At 47.7% G+C, this 20,722-nt stretch overlaps 2 pseudogenes; one reads left to right on the plus strand and one right to left on the minus strand.

Moving 5' to 3' along the window:
- On the minus strand, positions 1-5,901 carry LOC129641626 (retinol dehydrogenase 16-like; annotated as a pseudogene).
- Positions 5,902-19,601: 13,700 nt separating this feature from the next.
- Positions 19,602-20,250, plus strand: LOC129648552 (protein cornichon homolog 1-like; annotated as a pseudogene).
- Positions 20,251-20,722: the final 472 nt, after the last annotated feature.

The following is a 20,722-nucleotide window of genomic DNA, read 5'->3' on the forward strand; positions in this document are numbered from 1 at the left end:
AATCTCTGCATCTTTGACCCTGGGAGGTGCAGCTGGCCCACATTCCATTCTCAAAATAGACAGACAAATCCTGTCTTCATGTCCTAAGGGTCTGATTCTGGTATGGAGATGGTATTACGGTTGGGGAGCCACTGAACTTGTTCTCCAAAACCACCAGCATGGCCAAAGGGCGGAGGAGGGAGACTGCCTTGTGGCTGCTGCCAGATCTCTGGCACGGGTTCCAGCTCCTGCTCACAACCATCAGACCAGAACTGGCTCCACCCCCAAAGAAGGCAGCCTGGAGGGAGGAGGATGGGAATCCGCTGAGGGTCCAGCCTGAAGACTCAGCTAGTGTGCACTGCATTTCTTTCTCAAAGCATTTGTTGTTCAGCCTTGTCTGAGTTAGAGCCCTTGTGTCACAGATCAAACAGGTGGCCGTGGAACCCATCTCAGTGCAGCCCTGCGTCCCCCAACCCCTTGTGGGACCAGCAACGAGGGTCAGGGCTTTATAACCTCACAAGCCCTCTGACATTCTGGACAGGATTCCAGGGCGTGATTCCAAACCTTCTAAACACACACCCCCAAGACATAAAGTGAATCAATGATGCTTTATTTGATTTCATTTGGTTTGGTGAGACTGGTACTATTTGTATGTGTCATAAATAATAATTTGAAAACCAAGTGCCTTCAGTTTAACCATGAAGCCCTAGCATGCATTCTAGTATGTGAACTTTTCAAATGAAATTTTAGAGAAAAAATAATCAACAGAAATTCTTGTTTCCAAGATGGATCAAAACCTAGTTTCTGTGCCCAAACCTGCCAAGGCCACCGAATTGGCACCCAGGCTATTGGATCAGGCTGGTGGATACCCTCCACTATCAATAGACACCTTCAGTGAAGATGGGCTTTTATCCCCTTGCCCATCATTTCCATCCTGGGGAAGAGGGAGACAGGACATGGGAAAGACTCATCTGAAGAGGTGGCCAGAGCCAAAGCACAGGGGACTGAAAGCCCCAGTGTCTCATGTCCTCCCCACAGTACAGCTTTTCACAGCTGATGTGGGTCATAACGCACAAGGGACAGAATGAAGACGTGAGCATCTGACCCCAGTTCCTCAAGCACAATATGTCTCTTTCTTCCTAATTCTTAGAGTCCTAAGCAATGACCCAAACAAAGCCTGGGGACTGGGTGGGGAGTGAGGCGGAATGTGTGTTCTGGCTCCGTGAGAATCCCCCTCTCCACTCTATTTCCCTCCCTCCATGTGTCCTCTCCCCACCCACGACCCAACTCCCGCCTACCACACACCCCACTCTTGGATTACAGGGCCTTAGCAGGCTGGGGGTAATTCCAATATATCATGAGATCCACCAGGAAGCTGGGCAGGTAGCTCATGGGGAGATAGAGGAACTTGGCGTCCCAACCAGCTGAGTATCTGCTGCGGGGATGGCAGGCGGTGAGGGCGTGCTCCATGCAGTTGGTCACCAAGGACAGATTTCTAGCCCACGGTGCCTTCAGAAAATCCGATGCCTTTATAACTGTCCAGAAGGAGACACCATCCTAGTTATTCTCATTTTCCAGCCCTCCCACTTCCAGATCAACTTGACTTCCCAAAAATTCTGCTCTTTTCCAAAATCATGGTCCATATCATATCAGTAGATTTCACTGCAATATGTCCTAGCACTTTGCAAAAAATACACTTCCACACTAAGTTAATGCCCTCTAGTACCTTTCCAAGGAATATAAATACTACATACTGGAGGTCTCTACCCACACTAGAAATAGAGGCACCTGAAAAAAGGTGGTACTAACACGACCTTGCCGTGATTCCAGGGATGTATCCCTCTGTGGCATCAGTCTCCTTTCCAAATTAAAAGCATTTCTGAAGAGAAACTGTTCTCTAGATCTACCAAGCCTCAATACTTCACTTCTGTCACCAGTTGACCAGAGACCTTGGGTATGAGCTCATATCTCCACTTTGTGGGTAACTCGGGGCGTGGAGGATAGGACTGAGACTGGAGGAGGTACTAATGATGTATTTCTGAGTATTTTTCCAAAGCCCACAGCTTACTCACAGTCTGCAAGAAAGTTGTCTCCATAGAGTTCCTGGATCTCTGGGCTGGCATGATCCCATGATGCCTGGAGATTTTCATGATACACCTCTTCTTGGGTCATATCGGTCAGGAAGTAACCCGGCTCAATCACAGCCACCTTCACTCCGAAGTAGGAGAGCTCCCGCCTGTAATGTAGACAGGATGAGGCAAGGACTCAAGAGGTTGTACAAGCAGAACATGAAAGAACAGTCAGACACCACTACAGGCCTGGGTGAGATGGGCTGGGAGCTCTCAGAAGTTGGAAGGCACAGAAGCCAGGGAGAGAAGCTCATGGTGATGTTACTGATTCTCTATAGAGTTTGACCATTTTCCCAATTATTTTACGCCCTGTGCCTATCAGCTCTACATCTGACAAACTACTGCAGAGCATTACTTAAACGCTGCCTCCTCCTATTCCTCTCGTTCCAATCAATCACCATGTCTGCATATTATGTCTTTCCATAGTCCACCTCCCCTGTCTCCCCTCTCTCACCCCAGTAACCCCTCTGTCCTCTAAGGAGCATCCACTTGCCTGTGGACAGAATTCCCACACATCAGAGCCACCCTCTCTCTGCAACCAGAGGTCTCTACCACTGATTTGACTACATGGCTCCCTTGACTAATTGCTTCAAGGGGTACACTTTCCCCCAGGGCTCCCAGAGCCTAAATACCACAGCAGCTGAACACATGAAAGGCCTGCACAGGCAAAACTATCCATTATTGTGCCTCCAATAATTTCTGACCGTGGGCCCTCCTGCAAGGCAGTAATAAGTTGAATCAAACTCTATAGGTCTGGGACCACCTGGGGATGTCAAAGACACGAACATGCTTCCCTTCAAAAGACATACACAGTAAGTGAGAGGGACCTAGAAGGAAGAGGCATTAGGCCTGTGATATATGAAAGTCCCTGTAGAACACCCCCCTCTTGCCCCCTTCCCTGCCTCAGTGAATATGTGAAGAAGAAAAGGGCCTCCCTCCCAGACCATTATCTGAGGGAGTCTGAGAAGGCCTCCACGCCGTACTTGGACATGCTGTAGCCTCCACCAAAGACAGCCATCCGGCCCATGACGCTGGAAATGTTGACCACACGGCCCCTTGCCTTCCGCACCAGGGGTAGCAGACTCAGGGTTACATCTATCACTCCCAACAGGTTCACCTCCAGAATCTTCACGAAGTCCTGCTTGGTCAGCCACTGATTGGGTGCCATGGGTGTGCAAATGCCGGCATTATTCACCAGACCCCAGAGTCCTGGGAAGAGTGAGGGGGAGAGGGCAACACTGTGCTCGTCCCAGGAGAAAGGACTGAGCCATGCTGCCATTCACCCTCCAACCCGGAAGGACTTTAGAAGAGAGGCTGCAGGGGAGGGGCTGGAGCAGAGACCAACACACTCCTGGGGGTTTGAGGAGGTCAGAACCTGTGAGTAGTAGTAGGCACACACCGAAGGTGTGCCTTCCTCCCAACCCAGTCTTCACACTCCACCCACTGCCTGGTGACAAGGAACAGGAACCCCAGAGTTGATGAAGACAGGTATTGAGCTTGAGGAAATCTAGTGGGTCTATAGTATGGAACTCAAGAGTGAAGTTTTGGGTTTTCACGGTCCATGGTATCTTTGAAAGTGAAAGTCACTAAGTCGTGTACAACTCTTTGTGACCCCAGGGACTATAGAGTCCATGGAATTTTTCAATCCAGAATACTGAGTGGGTAGCCTTTCCCTTCTCCAGGGGATCTTCCCAACCCAGGGATCAAACCCAGGTCTCCCGCATTAGGGGCAGATTCTTTACCAGCTGAGCCACAGGGAAGCTCAAGAAGACTAGAGTGGGTAGCCTATCTGTTCTTCAGTGGGTATTCCTGACCCAGGGATCAAACCAGGGTCTCCTGCATTGCAGGCAGATTCTTTACCAGCTGAGCTATCAATGGTGTCTTTGCACACCATTAATAAATATTCCCCAGCTTTCAAGATTTTTCTGACAGCTTCAGGACTGAGTGCCCAACAGTATGAGGAAAAGAGAGGAAACATAGAGAGGAAAAGAGAGAAAAAAAAGGAATCAAGAGATGAAGACAAAAACAAAAAAAGATGACTATAACGGAGTGCAGATTGGTTGGGTGAAACAGACCTGAGATCTCAGGATTGAGGGAACTTAGTGGCAGACCTGGTATTGACCTCTAGGACCTGGGCTTGAAACACCCGCACTTCAATACTGAGCAATGTGTCTCAGGAATCTGGAGAATTCCAAGGGCTATTTTGGGGGAGGGCAGGGATGCCTCTCCTTACCCTTAACACCCAGAGCACAGAGTTCACCCCCTACCCCAGAAAACTCCACCTTCTCCTCCCACTCACACAGGAGGCCACCCTGGCTTCATCTTCTTGGTGCAAATTCACCCAGCTTAAAGGAAACCACTTGCAAGAATCGAAGACACAATCCCAAGGTTTTAAAGTAAACCTTTAGCAACCATAGGCCTCATGGCAGCAGCAGCAGGCATTCGAGGTTGCTGGGGTAAGGGAACCAGAAGTTCCACACAGAGAGCTGAGTCGCTACCCTGTTCAGCAACATGCTTGACTTGTACAATGAATACAGTATCAAAGACACAATCACCATACATGGTTATAGTGTAGGGACTTGGGTAGAAGGAAGTTTGAAGAGATATCATTTCTGTGGAGTATGGTGAATACAAGATAGGAAATAATTATGTATCATACCATGAAATACTTTTTAGTAAGGGATGCTATTTTAATGTGTAGTATTTTCTCAGTCATAATTTATGATGTTTTTGAGGAAGTTTTTATCATGTTCTAAATCTATGTATTTTTATATAGTAGAAGGAAAAGGATAAATATGTGTAAATATAAGATCATGTATGTCAAAACACTAATAACCCTTATCTCTGGGTGGTGAGATTTTTAGAGTGTTTGGCATATCTCTAGTTTACATAGGCAGATTTGTAGGAATTAAAAAAAAAAACAGTAGAGAAAATCAGAAAGCCGAGAGAGAAAGTAACTCCATAGTAGTTATTTGACTTCCCCTAGACAAGCCCTGAGAACTCAGTATTGTTATTTGAAGATGAGTGACATTTAAAGCCAAGTGAAATGACTATGGGTCTCCAACAAGAACATGATCAAGTGCTGAGAACACAGCCCAGCTCAAGTGCTTCTCTCAGACACCCTTGCAGCCTTTCAACTAGAGCCCCTACCTCCACCCCTCCTCCAGGAAGTCCACCCTGATCACCCTGCTCACTCTGTAGCAAGAAACCCAGACTTTCTGCTGAGACAGGAGGGAATACCAGACAGGGAGTCTACAAGGACACTGTCTCATCAGGGAACTCTCTCCCCCGAACTGCAACCCTCAAGGTCAGGAGGTAGGGGTGAGAGTTGGAAGAGGCTCGTCTGGTCAGCTGAGTGAGGTGAGGAAGGCAGATGGGACTTCACATCTAGGAAAACACCTTGGACTCTTCCCCAGGAGGCTGACAACCAGTGCCCCTCACACAGAGAGAAGAGTAAACAAACAAGACATGTGGCGGTACCTCTGTCCCCCACACGCTCCTTCACCCACTCGGTGGCCGCAGAGACACTCTCAGTCTTGGTGACATCCAGGATCACCGTCTGCAGCCTGTCTGATGTCTGGTTCCTCAGCTGATCCGCCCCTTGCTCCGTCAGACATGCAGCCAAGACCCTCAAGCCTTTCAGGTCCAGCTGCCTGGCCAGCTGGTTCCCGAAACCCGAGTCACAGCCCGTGATGAAGACGAACTTGTCCCGGAGGTGGCTCACCACCTGCCTCTCCCGGTACCAGCGCAGGAAGTAGTACAGGCCCAAGAGGACTGCCAGGTACAGCCACATGGCTTTGTAGGGGACAGTTGTGGTGAATAGGGTCTGGTTAGTGATCAGGCAGGAGCAATTAAGAACATGCACCAAGCTGGTTGGCATGGAGGCTCCAGACTCTCTGGCATGGACTTCTCAAGATTTTCCTGTTCACCTTCTTCAGTGAGTATTACTGACGACGATTCCAGCGCTTGCTTTTAGGTACTCTTAACCCGCTTCTCATCGATACCATTGCATTTCCAACACAAAACCTTAAGGATGACAATACCTTTCCCAACCTCACTTTCCTGGTCCTCCCACTCCTCCCATTTCCTTCTGCCCACCTCTCCCTTCTCAATCCTCACACCCACACACACATTAGAAGTTTTGCATTCCAGATTTCATGGTTCACAACAAAATTGTTCCCTTTTTCTTACTGAAGCCTGTGACCTGGGTCCCCCAGGTTATTTTACATCACAGGAGGATTTTTCTAATGAAGATTCTTATAATGGGATACACTTGGAATCAAGACACACATGACTTCAAAGCCCAGCTCTGCTGCCAACAGGCTGTGTGACCTTGGCAGCTGGTGAGCCTCTGACCATGTTTCCTCTCTGGCTCAGCTCACAGAAGTCCCTCCTGAAAGACAAAGTTCCCTCAGCCTCTCTAGGATTAGAAGGAAAAGGCAAAAGAGAATAAGGTTTCTCCTGATACAGTGGCTCTCTGGACCAGAAAGATGTTCAGAAGAGCAGTGGGGGTGTCTGAGGCAAAAAGAGGGAACATAAGGGAATGAGGGAACACAGGCAATGGTGAGACTTCTCCCAGATGCTGGGATGGGTGTTGGAAGGACTCACACAAAGCTGCTCTAACAGGTTTTCCCCTCCCAGTCAGTGCCCTGGGCATCTCCTCACCATCCATGTTTACCACAGCTTTGACAATGAAACAGATGCCCTGGAGCCCATCTCAGCAGCCAGGAAACACAGAGAAGAGGACAGATTCAGCCTCTAGTGGTCACTGCCATCTGCAGGGTGCTGACTGCCTCCTGAAAGGAGTTGTCCCTCAGGTGGCAATCAGCAGCAGTAATGGAAAAGATGGTCCTGAAGAAAGCAGCTTGTGCCTGCTTCCTGGGTGACCAGCAGGACCCTTCCACGGGGGTTTCCCAAAGGGTGAGGAAGAAGGCCAGGATGGAGTATGGTGCCTTGGAAACTGTCATGAAGCCGGGGGAACAGGCAAGTCTTATACAAACATTAACTCTGTTAAGGGTGAAGGTTGTGGTTTCTTTACTTGGAAGAAACAGATTTTTTTCTCTGACCATGAATTCCTTCACCATAAATTCCCACAGGTCCATGCACCAGCCCCATCCCACTCCTCACATCATCATCTTCCCTTTTCCCATATGAAAGTCACATGATGACTTGTGGGGTCTCAGGAGCTTCAAACTCCTGTTCCAGGTGGGTACAATGACAGGCAGGTCGGGAGAGAGCAGTAAGAGGCAGGAGCTGGGGTGATACTCACCTGGGATCAGCAGGGGCCAGAGCAAGAAATCTTTCAGAGGCAATTCTGTCACAGAGACTCACTGACAAGAATCTCTGCATCTTATGTCCTCAGAGGGGTAGTTGGGCCAGATTCCAGGGCAGAACCTCTGACGCACATACCCTTTGGCGTAGCCCCAGCGCATATCAGCGGGGACCACTGTCAAGCTAAGGCCACCCTCCACCCACGGCCTGTTCTACACCCAGGACAGGTCCTCTGAACAGGTGGGGATGTAAGTAACAAATGGAGGAGCTGGAAGGGGTAGGAAGTGAGGGCAAGCTGTGCAAGCTTGTTTCCAGCTCCACAGTCTGAAGTGGAGACTGAAATGTAGAGACCGATCAGTGTGTTTAGGTGATGGGAGGGGTTGGGGAGTCACTGACCACTGGCAATTCACAAAAGCCAGGACAGCCCAGGGAAAGAGTGACAGCAGATTCCTTGTGGCACTCCTGTGGATCTTCATAGCATGGGTTCCTGCCCCTGCATACGTCCATCAGAGCAGACCTAGCTCCCTCCTCAAGGAAGGTGGTCTGGACAAAGGAGGAATGGGGCTCTGCTGAGGGTCCAGGCTGAGAATGTGAGCTGCTGTGCCCTGCACCTTTTGCCAGTGCATTTGTTGTTCTGCCTTGTCTGAGTTGGGGGCGGTGAGTCACAGTCCACAGAGCTGGCCATGGAACTTATCTCAGTGCAGTCCTGCGTCCCCCAACCCCTTGTAGGATCAGCAAGGAGGGTCAGGGTTTGTAAGCTCACAAGTCCTCTGACATTCTGTAGAGGACTGCTGGAGATGAGTCCAGAGCTCTTGAAGACAAACCCTCAGGGCATAAAGTGAATTAGTAATGCTTTACTTGATTTCAGTTGCTTTGGTAGGTCTGGTGGTGTGTATGTGTGTAAATAATTATATGAAAATCTGGGGTCTTCAGATCAAGCAAGAAGCTCTAGGTTTGCATTGAAGAGGAGAACGTGGATCGACCTTGAGGGGCTGGCACACCACAGCCTGAGGGATTCAGAGATCCTTGAGGATCCTCCTGGTCACGTTCATCTCTTCAGCAGTCCCCTCTCTGACACCAAGCCATTAAAACAGGTTTGAGTTTCAGGGGTCCTGCAGCATCTGATCTCGCTCTCTGTTAGCTTGAAAATGATGATATTGCTCTATGACGTGAGGTTCCCATAAACACAGCATAATCTCAATTTGGAAAAAAAAAAAGAGACAAAAATTCAGTATTTTAGTTGACTCTTGGAGAAGTCCTTCCCACTCCAATTGCCCTCAGCCCAGATATCTGTATGGCCGTACAAATGCCCTCTCCACTGAGTCCATACTCAGACCATCATGAGAAGAGAGGACACACAGAGAGCAAGGGTCTCTGGAAGCACTGGGACATCAGGGGAATTCCTGCCCTGATCACAGTAGGTGCTCAGTAAGTGTTAGCAGAAAACATAAGACTGGGCTCCAGAAATGACTCCCATTCTCCTTCATTGGAGGGCGATGGGAGATGATCTGGGCTGGGAGACCTGGGAGGTAGCAGACGATGGAGGGTAGTGACTCTGTAGGAGGCAACAAAGTGAAGACTGCAGGGAGGGTTCTGGTGAGAGAGGCTACATGTCCCCAGGGAAGGGTTTGGGCCCTGCCTCTCCCTTACGGACCTCTCTTTGTTTGTCCATCCTTGCGTTAATCCTAGGACCCCAGGTCACACGATAAGCCCCAGAAAGACAGATTAGCCCCTCACTTCTACAGACAAAGGGATGCCTTCACTTCCTTCTTCAAATCCTCCTCAGGTCACCCCACTCACCCCTACACCTCCTCAAGGACACCTGACTCTTCCTCTCATAGACACACACCCACTGCTGCCCAAGGCCATGGTCACAGTCACTCGTCCTGTATAAAGTTTTCACCTTTTATTTTAAGGAAAATATAATCAGTGGAAATGCATGGTTTCAAGACAAAACAAAAATTGGTTTCTCTGTCCCCCTGTTGAAGACACTGTTTTCCAGCCAAGATTGGCTGAGTTGGCACCTAGGCTGTTGTGTCAGGCTGCTGGTCCATCCTCCACACATACCCCTGACTACAAGTATGTTTAGGGAAGAAGGGCTTTTATCTCCCATGTGCATTGCAGTGGGAGGGGGAGACTGGCCAGGGCCAATGCACACATGGAAGAGGTGGACATGGGTAGAGGGTAGGGGCCCGAGACCCTCCCAGCTGCTCAACCCTTCCCTAAATGTGGATTCCTCTGGGTCGCAGGAGGACCATAATGCTCAGAGCCTTGAGAGGCTGATCAAGGAACACGACACAGACAAGAGCTATTCATCTTAGTTTCTCACTACAAAACATGTTTCTTCCTAAGTAATGTCCCAAAAAAAGCCTGGGAAGGAGGTGGGAGTGAGGTGGGATGGGTGTCCTAGTAACATGAGAACCCCGCTCTCCACCTTATTTCACTCCCCCCATGCATCCTCTCCCCTCCCAATACCCAACACCTTGCTACCATGCACCCCAGTCTTGGGTTATAAAAAACAAAAAAGCAAGGAATATCAGCCACAGTCTGGTTCTACAAGGATTAAGTCATTCATCACTACATTGCTGGCTTATAATGTACAATGAAAGAAATTCACAACAAAGAGCAGGAGAAGGAACTCTGCTCTGGGAAAAACAGCAAACAGAACATCAGATAGAAATATTTCAAAAGAAATTATTTATTACCATGGAATCTTACATCTTTCCATACTTAACAAAGCACTTAAATCATTAACTGAGATATATGTTCCTTGGGACTAACATAACCTTCTACTGAGATGTATGCTTGATTGCACATATCCTTCAACCAAAATTACTGGTTTCTGTTTCTGCCTCTTTGGGGCAGGACCTCAGAGTTATCCTATAAACTCTATCCTGGGACATTGTCCTCATGGGGCATTGTCCTCAGGAAGACACTAAATCAACTTAACTCACAGCTCTTACATTGTGGGGTTTCTTTAGTTGCTTTCTTAAGTTGATGATTTCATGGGCTTCTCATGCATCTCCAGTATATCATGAAATCAGTTAGGAAGGTGGGCATGTAGCCCATGGGGAGATAAGTGAGCATGCCATTCAGGCCAAGTGAGTAACGGATCTGGAGGTGGCTCGTGGCAAGGCGTGCTCCATGGAGTTTCTCAAGAGTATTAGACTCAGATCATTTTGGCTTCAATATTTCAATTGACTTCATGACTATCCAGAAGGCAATCTCATACAAATATATTCTCATTTCCCAACCCTCCCACTTTATTTTATATTATATAGTATGTACATTATATTCCCCTTCTTTTTTCAGGTTTTCTGACACATTTTGGACTGAATGCTCAACAATCAGTATGAGGAAAAGAGAGGGAAACAGAGAGAGACAATAAGGAAGGGAGGGGAATTCAGGAAAAAAGAGACAACAGATAAAAGACAAAAACAAAAAGATGAGTATGGTCTGGTGCAGATTAGTTGGGTAAAACAGACCTGATGTCCATTCTCTACATCTCTGTCTCTTTTCCTGCCCTGGTAATAGGTTCATCTGTACTGTTTTTTAGATTCCACATTTATATGTTAATTTTGAGGCTTCCCTGGTAGCTCCACAGTAAAGAATCCACCCACAGTGCAGGAGATCTGTGTTCGATTCTTGGGTCAGGAAGATCCCCTGGAGAAGGAAATGGCAACGCATTCTAGTATTCTTGCCTGGGAAATCCCATGGACAGAGGACTCTGGCAGGCTACAATCCATGGAGTTGCAAAGAGTTGGACATGACTGAGCAAATAACACTATATGCATTAATACATGGTGTTTGTTTTTCTCTTTCTGACTTACTTCACTCTGTATGACAGACCTAGGTCCATCCACATCTCTACAGATGACCCAATTTCATTCTTTTTATGGCTGAGTAGTATTCCATTTTATTATGTACTACTGGACATATATAGTAACATGTATAAAATAGATAGCTAGAGGGAAACTGCTTGGTGCTCTCTGATGATCTATATGGGTGGGAATGAGGAAGGGGAGAGGTCCAAGAGGGTTTTGAAATACCCACATCAATACTGAGCAATGTTCCTACAGGAATCTGGAGAATTCCAAGGGTGGGCTTTCAAGGGGAGCCAGGGCTGCCTCTATTAACCACTCTCCCCAAATCGGAATTTACACTTTGTGCCAGAAAAATCCACCTTTTCCTCCTACCCATAGGAGGCTGCTCTGTCCCCAGGCCCCTCATTTAACAGGTGCCCAGCTTCATGGAAACCTGTCTGGGAGATACAAAGACAAATACCAAGAACTTAAAGACTTAGCAACTAATAGAACTCAGGGCAGAAGAGCAGGGTCAGGGCAGTTGGGAACAGAGTGTCGGAATTATTAACACACAGAATTAGTCCCTCCACTGCTTAGCACTAAACCTGCCCTCAGAATGTATATTTTCCTACCATATTTGACACCAAACACCCAATCAATATATACGATCATATTATTGTACCACACATGGCTTATGTATGTGTACACTCAGTCGTGTCTGACTCTTTGCAACCCCATGGACTGTAGTCCTCCAGGCTCCTCTTGTCCATGGAACTTTCCAGGTAAGAATACTGGAGTGGATTGCCATTTCCTACTCCAAGGGATCTTCCCAGCCCAGGGATCAAACCTATGTCTCTTGCGTCTCCTGCTTTGCCAGGCAGATTCTTTACCACTAGCACCACCTGGGAATCTCTACCATACAAGGAATGTTAGCCAATATTTTGTAATAAGTATAATGGAGGGCAACTTTTAAAAATTGTAAAATAAAAAATAAAAAATTTTAACAAGGTGAAAACAAACAAACATAACCAACCAAACCCCCCCCCCAAAAGTAAAAGGTATGGTTATACTAGAAATTGGGTAAATAAAAGTCTACCAAGACATCATTTATGTTCAACACAATGAGTAAAATCTAGGAAACCATTATGTATCATATCCATTGCATACCACTTTAGTAAGTAATGCTACCCTACAAGATAGAATAGTCCATCATTAATAATTATGTTTTTGAAATGTTTCTATTAAGTTATAAAATTGATTACCTTCTTTTAATGAAAAGAAGTACAATAACACTATTTGCAAAATATAGTACTATGTATGTCAAAATGTTATCAGTACATATATATGGGTGGTGAGATTTGGGGTGAATTTGGTTTTCATCCTTGTACTTTTCTGTATCCACAATGATCATGTTTTACATCTATACCAAGATAAAAGAAATTAATGTCCTTCCTTTCACCAATAAACCACAGGCAGAACTGTGTGAACAAAAAAAGAGGAAGAGAAAGTGACCCCATGGTTTTTTCTGACCATCTTTATACAAGTCCTGACAGCTGCGCCATCATCTGAAAATGAGTGACATTTAAACTCAAGTAAGACAACTATGGGTGACCAGCAAGAACACGATCAAGGCTGAGAACACAGCCCAGCTCCAGCCCTGGCCCCAGCCCCAGCCACCATGCAGCCTTCCAACCAGAGCTCCCGTCTCCTCCCCTCCTCCAGGAAGTGCACCCCAATCCCTACTCACTTAGCATCAAGAAACCCAGACCTGCTGAAAGAAGAGAGGACACCAGATGGGAAGTCTGCAAGGACACATTCTCATCAGGGGAAACTCTCCCCCAAGCTGCAAAACTTCAAGGTCAGAGATGGGAGTTGGGGGTGAAAGAGGCTCCTCTGTCAGCTGGGTGAGGTGAAGAAGGCAGGTAGGACTTCAAGTCCTGGAAAACACCTTGGAATCTTTCTTGACAGGGGATCTCCCCTTCACACTGAGAGAAGAAACAAATACAAAAGAAATCTGGGTGGTACCTCTGTCCCCTACACGTACGTGCCTTCACACACTGGCGGCAGCAGCGACGCTCTCTGTCTTGGTGACGTCCAGGATCACTGTCTGCAGCCTGTCTGATGTCTGGTTCCTCAGTTGCCTGGTCCCCCACTCCATCAGACACACAGCCAGGACCCTCAAGCCTTGCAGGTAGAGCTGCCTGGCCAGCTGGTTCCTGTTCCTGAGTCACAGCCCATGATGAAGACGAACTTGTCCTGGAGGTGGCTCATCACCTGCCTCTCCTGGTACTGGCGCAGGAGGTAGTACAGGCCCATGAGGACCGCCAGGTACAGCCACATGGCTTCAAAGGGAACAGACACACACAGACTGCGGTGAAATAGAGTCTGGCTAGTAAGCAGACAGGAGGAATTAGGAACATGCATGATGATGCTTGGCCAACCAGGTTCCAGGCTCTCCGGCATGGAGTTACCAAGCTTTTCCCGTTCACTGTCTTCAGTGAGTATGACTGACTCTGACCTCGATGCACGCTCTTTGGTATGCTTACGTCATTTCTAATAGATGTCATTGCATTTTAAACACAAACCCTTAAGGATGACAATACTTTTCCCAACCTCACTTTCCTAGTCCTCCCTGTTCCCTTGGCCCACCTCTCCACTCTCCACACCCACCCTTACCCTCACAGATTAGAACCCTTACATCCAGATTTCATAATTCACAGCTAAATTCTTTCCTTTTTCGTATTGAAGTCTATGACCTGGATCTCCCAGATCTAGTGGACATTCTTACAAGGGAATACACCTTATAAGGGAAGACACACATGGTTTAGAACCCAGTCCTACTGCCAACTAGCTGTGTGACCTTGGGCAGCTGGCTTAGCCTCTGACCAGGTTTCCTCTCTGGCTTAGCTCACAGAATTCCCTCCTGAAAGACTAAGTCCCCCCAGCCTCTCTAGGATTAGAAGGAGAAGGCAAAAGAGAATAAGGCTCTCCTGATACAATGGTTCTCTGGACCCAAAAGGTGGTCAGAAGAGCAGTGGGGGTGTCTGAGGCAAAGAGAGGGGACATGAAGGGAATGAGGGGACACAGAAAGTGGTGAGACTTCTCCCAGATGCTGGGATGGGTCACACAAAGCTGCTCTAACAGGTGTTCCCCTTTCACTGTGTGAAGATGCCCTGCCCGCAGCTCTGGGTGCCTGGCTCTGTTGCCCTCTCCCTGCTCTGTGCTCAAACCCTGCCCTGCCCGGCAACACACACAGAATCCAGACCACGCAGACACTAAGAAAAGACTGATTTGAACCGTGACATCATTAACTGGAATGCTAATTTCCCCCCAGGCACGGAGGGCTGCAAAGCCCAATAATTGGGAAGGAATTAGTTCAATTGGTATGAGAGTGACAGTGGAGAGGAGGAGCGAGCTGCCCACTCCGGATACTGAAGAAAGGACCTGACACTGGACCCCAGAGCAGCTGTGCATGGAGGGGCTTTCTCCATGAGGGGGAGGATACCATCCTGGAATGGGGGTGGAATTCTGAGTGGAACAGAGCTGGTGAGTGGGGCACCTCCGTCCTGGCACCCCTGCAGCCTCTGATGGATGGGGCTGCAGTCCCTGTTCAAGTCACCAACGGGACCTGTTCTACCCCTCAAGAAAAAAGCCAGCACCCTCAGGAGGCCGGTAAGGCATGCTGAGGCTCCCAGGGTCTCCAAGAGGAAAGTCTTTCTTCTTTGTCAATGTGGTTCTCCCTCCACAGTGACTGGCTCCCAAGTTGTAACCCTACAAGAAGCATGCATGGGTGGTTTGTGTTTCAGGAAGTACTAGCAGAAACCAGAGTCCTAATCAGTCCACCAATCCATGACTTCTGGAGAGGATTCCTGGAGCTGGGCCAAACCTCTTGAACCTCTTTCCCCTTGGGGCTACAACAGTCTTTGTCTGAGGGGAAGAGAAATGATAGGCATCAAAAAGTTCCAGCTGAAGCCCGAAGCAATGGCTTAGTGTTACTAACCTACGGGGACTGTGCTGCTTGTGCTGGGTGCTAGAGAACGGCTGCCTCAGAGCCCTGGAGAGCAAGGGCTGAGGCTCATCATCTTCTATTTCCAGAACCTGGCAGTGCCTGGCATCTGACAGAAATGAATGAACCTTTCCGCGACATCCTCTTCCTCTCTCCTTTTCCCCCTGCATTTCTGACCTTGTCTGACAAGATGAAATCCCCCAAAACCTCCATCTCCCTCATGTTTATTATAAAGGAGGGAATACAGAAGGCCTCAGCAAATCCTCTCCACTCCAGCTCTCCAGGAGTCTAAGAATCCATATGTTGTCTTCAAAAGCATGAAACTTTAGGAAGGTCAGGTCTCAGGAAGCACCGGAGAATTTGAGGGGAATTTCTGTCCAGCGCACATTAGGTGATCAAAATGAGTTACTAGGGGGCTTCCCTGGTGGCTCAGATGGTTAAGAATCTGCCCACAATGCGGGAGACCCGGGTTGGATCCCTGGATTGGGAAGATCCTCTGGAGAAGGGAATGGCTACCCACTCCAGCATTCTTGCCTGGAGAATTCCATGGACAGAGGGGCATGGCAGGTTACAATCCATGGCGTCGCAAAGAGTCAGACATGACTGAGCAACTAACACATACACACAAGTTAGTAGAAACTGAATAAATATACCATCAGCAAGGGATTGTCAGAAAATCTGCAGAGACCCCAGGAAGGTGCTTTGGGTCAGGAGGTGGGGGAATCTGAGGGAGGAAAAGAAGCAAGGGGCAGGGTGGACAAGTGAAGGAAGGGAATGCTGAGGCATTCCAGGAGGCTGCTGGGTGGGGCTGGTTTCTCTGGAGGAATGGTACCCGGGCCCCTGCTGGTCTCTGTCTGTCTCTCCAAGCTTCTTCTTCCTTAGACTAACGTGCATACCCCCACACACATTTTCTTGGGAAACCATGAGAGGAAATGGCTGTCCTTCATCTTGTGGAAGGATAAGTGCTGGGAGCAAAGGCATACCCCCACACACATTTTCTTGGGAAACCATGAGAGGAAATGGCTGTCCTTCATCTTGTGGAAGGATAAGTGCTGGGAGCAAAGGCATACCCCCACACACATTTTCTTGGGAAACCATGAGAGGAAATGGCTGTCCTTCATCTTATGGAAGGATAAGTGCTGGGAGCAAAGGCAACTCACTTCCCCTTTCTCACGTCCTTCCACAGATCAAACCACTCTTCTCTCAGCCTCCATAAAGGGGGCTTCTCCCGACTCAAGAAACGTCCCAGAACTCCCAAGGCTGAGTCCCCTCCTTGGAAGTGTCGGCCCTACCCCTCTGTTTTTTATCCTAGCTTTCATCCATGAGAAGCTCTTTTAGGGTGGTCATTTTTAACCTTCTGGACATCCAAGGAAGGCTCAAAGACCCATAAAAATGACTTCACACAACAGACAGGGTTTTGTATGTACTTTTCAGTGAGTTCACAGGCCATCTAAAGCCATTAAGTGCCAGCATCCTGCTCAAAAATCCTTATAGTAAGAGTTTACTGAACTACTAGCAGTGTGACTCAGGCAAGTCGTTGAATCTCTCTTTGTGTATCTACATAGAACCCACCTTTTTAAATTGTGAGGATTAAATGATGTAGTCACAACTGGCAAATGTAAAGGTAGTAGCTGTGAGCTATAACTGTTACTACAACTCACTGAGGGTTCTTGACCTGCTATGTAAGAAACACACTGTCATAGGATAACTAAATAGAAGAGGAAGGTGGTGTTGAGCCAATTTGCTGCTGCTGCTGCTAAGTCGCTTCAGTCGTGTCTGACTCTGTGCGACCCCACAGACGGCAACCCACCAGGCTCCTCTGTCCCTGGGATTCTCCAGGCAAGAATACTGGAGTGGGTTGTCATTTCCTTCTCCAATGCATGCATGCATACTAAGTCGCTTCAGTCGTGTCCAACTCTGTGCGACCCTATGGACAGCAGCCCACTAGGCTCCTCTGTCCATGGGATTCTCTAGGCAAGAATACTGGAGTGAGTTGCCAGTTCCTTCTCCAGTTGAGCCAGTTTAGAGGGGGGAAAAATGGATAGTGTTGGTGGAAAGGTAGAGAGGATCTCGGTCAATTCCATGAAAAAGGGATTTTTCCAAGAAGTGGAAAAGGGGGCATGCTTATGCCAGATGCTTTACATATACAATGTTATGTATCTCATACAATAATCCTGTAAGGAAGCACCGTCATCTTCATTTTATACATAAAAATGTAGGCTCAGGAAGATAAAATGACTTGCCCAAAGTCACATAGTTACTTACTGGTGGGACAAGGTGTCAAAGCTAGGTCTGGTCCCCAAGCTAGGATTCTCTCTACCGTCTCCAGAATGAGTGAGAGAGCAAGAAGAACTGAGCAGAGCCAGGATCTGGTCGCTGGACCGTATCCATCATTGGGGAGCCTGGGGAGCCCCTGATCTGACAAGGGGAAGCCACTGCAGGCAGGCAGAGCAACTTCCAAGCTTAGACTTGGCTTCTGCACTCAGTGACCTTCAGGAAGCTCAGGCTGGGGAAGGAAGTGCAGTTGTTGCCAAACTCCTCTGCCTTGACCTGTCCACAATCCACCTGCCCTCACACACGAAGTAGGGTCCTTGGCCACACAGGCCGGGCAAGCAGGGCAATTCCTGGGACAGCTCACACTTGCCCCTTTCTCCAGTGTCCAGACACAAGCCCCTGGCCCCCTCCCAACCCTGGGAAGCTGCTTGCCTTTATCTGTGCCTCCCAATAACTCCTTCCTGGTACCTTCCTTCCTTTCTGATTGTTGATTAAAATGTCTTGTCTGTATATTTTTGTAAAAAAAAGTGGGGGAGGAGAGGGGAGGTTGGGAGGAGAGAGAGGAAAGAGAAAATTTCCAGTAATTGTTTGGCTGCTGCTGCTCTTATTGCTTGGAGCAAAGCTGTTTGCCGCCCCCTCCTCCTGCCCAGCTTGGCAAGAAGCCTGGGCTCCCGCCCCTCCCTTTCCCCATCCCTTCCAGTCTCCCTTTCCAGCTGCCTACCTCCTCCCTCCTAAGAAAAACACCCACAAGAAAACTGCAGAGCTATCACTTGTTCCTTCCTGAGGGAGCAGCTTTCCCTCTGGGCCTCTGCCAGAAGGAACCACCAGCATTTCCTCTTGCTGAAATTAACAGTTGGGTGATGGGGTGGGGGAGGGGACTGGGGAGCAGGTGGAGGTGAGGAACCAAGGAGTGATGTCTCCAGGTGGGACGGAAGAGGTCCTTAACAGAAGATTCAGAGACCTGGGAGAGAGCCACTAAAAGGCAATCTTGAGAGGAAAGGAAATGATCACGGATCAGAATGTGTGGTCCACGTGGAGGGAACAAAAGCCAGAACTAAAGGTCTTTCTGGAGGGTCTGCAGTCCAGTGGAGCCTCCATCTGTGTGGGTCAAAGGCACCGAAGAAGGAAGTGAAAATTCTCAGAAGGTTCCTTACTGAAAAGAGGTAGCCCATAGGATAGAAACTGAGATCCTAAATAGAGAGAGTAGAACTGTCTGGAAAATAAAAGTAAACCTCATTTTAGGGACTTCCCTGGCAGTTCAGTGGTTAGAACTGGGCACTTTCACTGCCAGAGCCTGGATTTTGGTCCCTGGTCAGGGAACAAAGATCCCACAAGCCACACGACATGGCAAACACACACACACACACACACACCATATTTTATCTGTCTTTAAAATCATTTTCTTCCTCTCTGCCTTTTAAAAAATTATTTATTTACTTATTGCTTCCCAGGTGGCGCCAGTGGTAAAGAATCCAGTTGCTAACGCAGGAGACAGAGAGACTCAGGTTCGATCCCCGAATCGGGAAGATCCCCTGGAGTAGGAAATAGCAATCCGTTCCAGTTCTCTTGCTTGGAAAATTCCACGGACAGAGGAGCCTGGAGGGCTATACAGTCTATGGGGTCACAAAGACTCGGACATGATGGAGAGAACGTACTTATTTATTTATTTATTTTTGGCTGTGCTGGGTCTTCGTTCCTTCTCTGGCTTTTCTCTAGTTGCAGAGAGCAAGACCTACTCTCCAGCTGCGGTGCACAGACTTCTCACTGCAGTGGCTGGTCTTGTTGCAGAGCCCGGGCTCTAGGACACCCGGGATCCAGTAGTTGCGGTTCCTGGGCTCTAGAGCACAGACTCAATAGTTGTGGTGTATGGGCTCAGTTGCTCCACGGCATGTGGGATCTTGAGAGACCAGTGATCCAACCCATGTTTCCTGCATTAGCGGCAGGCGGATTCTTTACCACTGAGCACCAGGGAAGCCCCCTAAACGCCATATTTTACATCGTCACAGCTCATCGTGACAGATTTCTGGACCTGGGAGTGATCTGATATGTGAGTGGAGGTGTAACACAGTAAGATATATATATTTTGGGGGCGGCAGAGGCAGCGGCAGCGGGAGTATGGGATGTGGCCTCAGGAAGTGAATGGTTTTACTCAGAGGGCCTTGCGCGGCCTTTTTCCGCTGGCAAAGCGCTGCTCCCTTCTTCCAGGCCACTGCATTCACTTTCGCGGCCTTCTGCTATATGCCGGCTGGCGCTGCTGCTCACCTCCGCGTTCATCTTCTTCGCCATTTGTTTATAGCATTGGATGAGCTGAAGACTGATTACAAGAATCCTATAGACCAGTATAATACCCTGAATCCTCTTGTCCTTCCAGAGTACCTCAGTCATGCTTACTTTCTTTCTTTCTTTTTTTTTTTTCATGCTTTCTTCTGTGTCTTGTTTCTTTATGTAGCAGAGTGGTTTACACTGCGTGTCAATATGCCCCTCTTGGCATATCATATTTGGAAATATATGAGTAGACCAGTGATGAGTGGACCAGGACTCTATGATCCTACAACCATCATGAATGCAGATATTCTAGCATATTGTCAGAAAGAAGGATGGTGCAAATTAGCTTTTTATCTTCTAGCCTTTTTTTTACTACCTATATGGCATGATCTATGTTTTTGGTGAGCTCTTAGAACAATGCTCAGAAGAATTGGTCCAGTTAAGTGCATGCAAAAAGCCACCAACGAATGGATTCTATCCAGCAAGATCCTATTTCCAAGAGTGGCCTATGGAATCTGATTAGTTACTTTAAAAAATGATTCCTTAGTTTTTAAATGTTTCCACATTTTTTTGCTTTTGGAAAGACTGTTTTCATATGTTATACTTGGATAAAGAATTTAAATGGAATTACATATAAATTAATATAAAATGATGCCTCTGGTGTTGATAGGTTGGAACTTGCACTCCTTAAGGAACAGCCATAATCCCTTGAATAATTGCATTAATTATTGACTGTCCTTAGTCCATTGGAAGCTTTTGTTTATAGGCGCTTATAGGACTCATTTTGGTTTTATTGAAATACCATTTAATTATAAATTAGCTGTAGATATCAGGTGCTTCTGATGAACTAAAAATATGTATCTGACCTGTGGGAAACTTCATGGGTTTCCTTATCTATCATGTAGGTGATTATATATGGATGCATTAAAAAAATAATAAGAGTGGGGTTTTTTTCCCCTTGGACTTGAAATACTATCCCTGTATATTGCATGAAT

Source organism: Bubalus kerabau, chromosome 1 (genome assembly GCF_029407905.1).
Source record: "Bubalus kerabau isolate K-KA32 ecotype Philippines breed swamp buffalo chromosome 1, PCC_UOA_SB_1v2, whole genome shotgun sequence".
Lineage (NCBI taxonomy): Eukaryota > Metazoa > Chordata > Mammalia > Artiodactyla > Bovidae > Bubalus > Bubalus kerabau.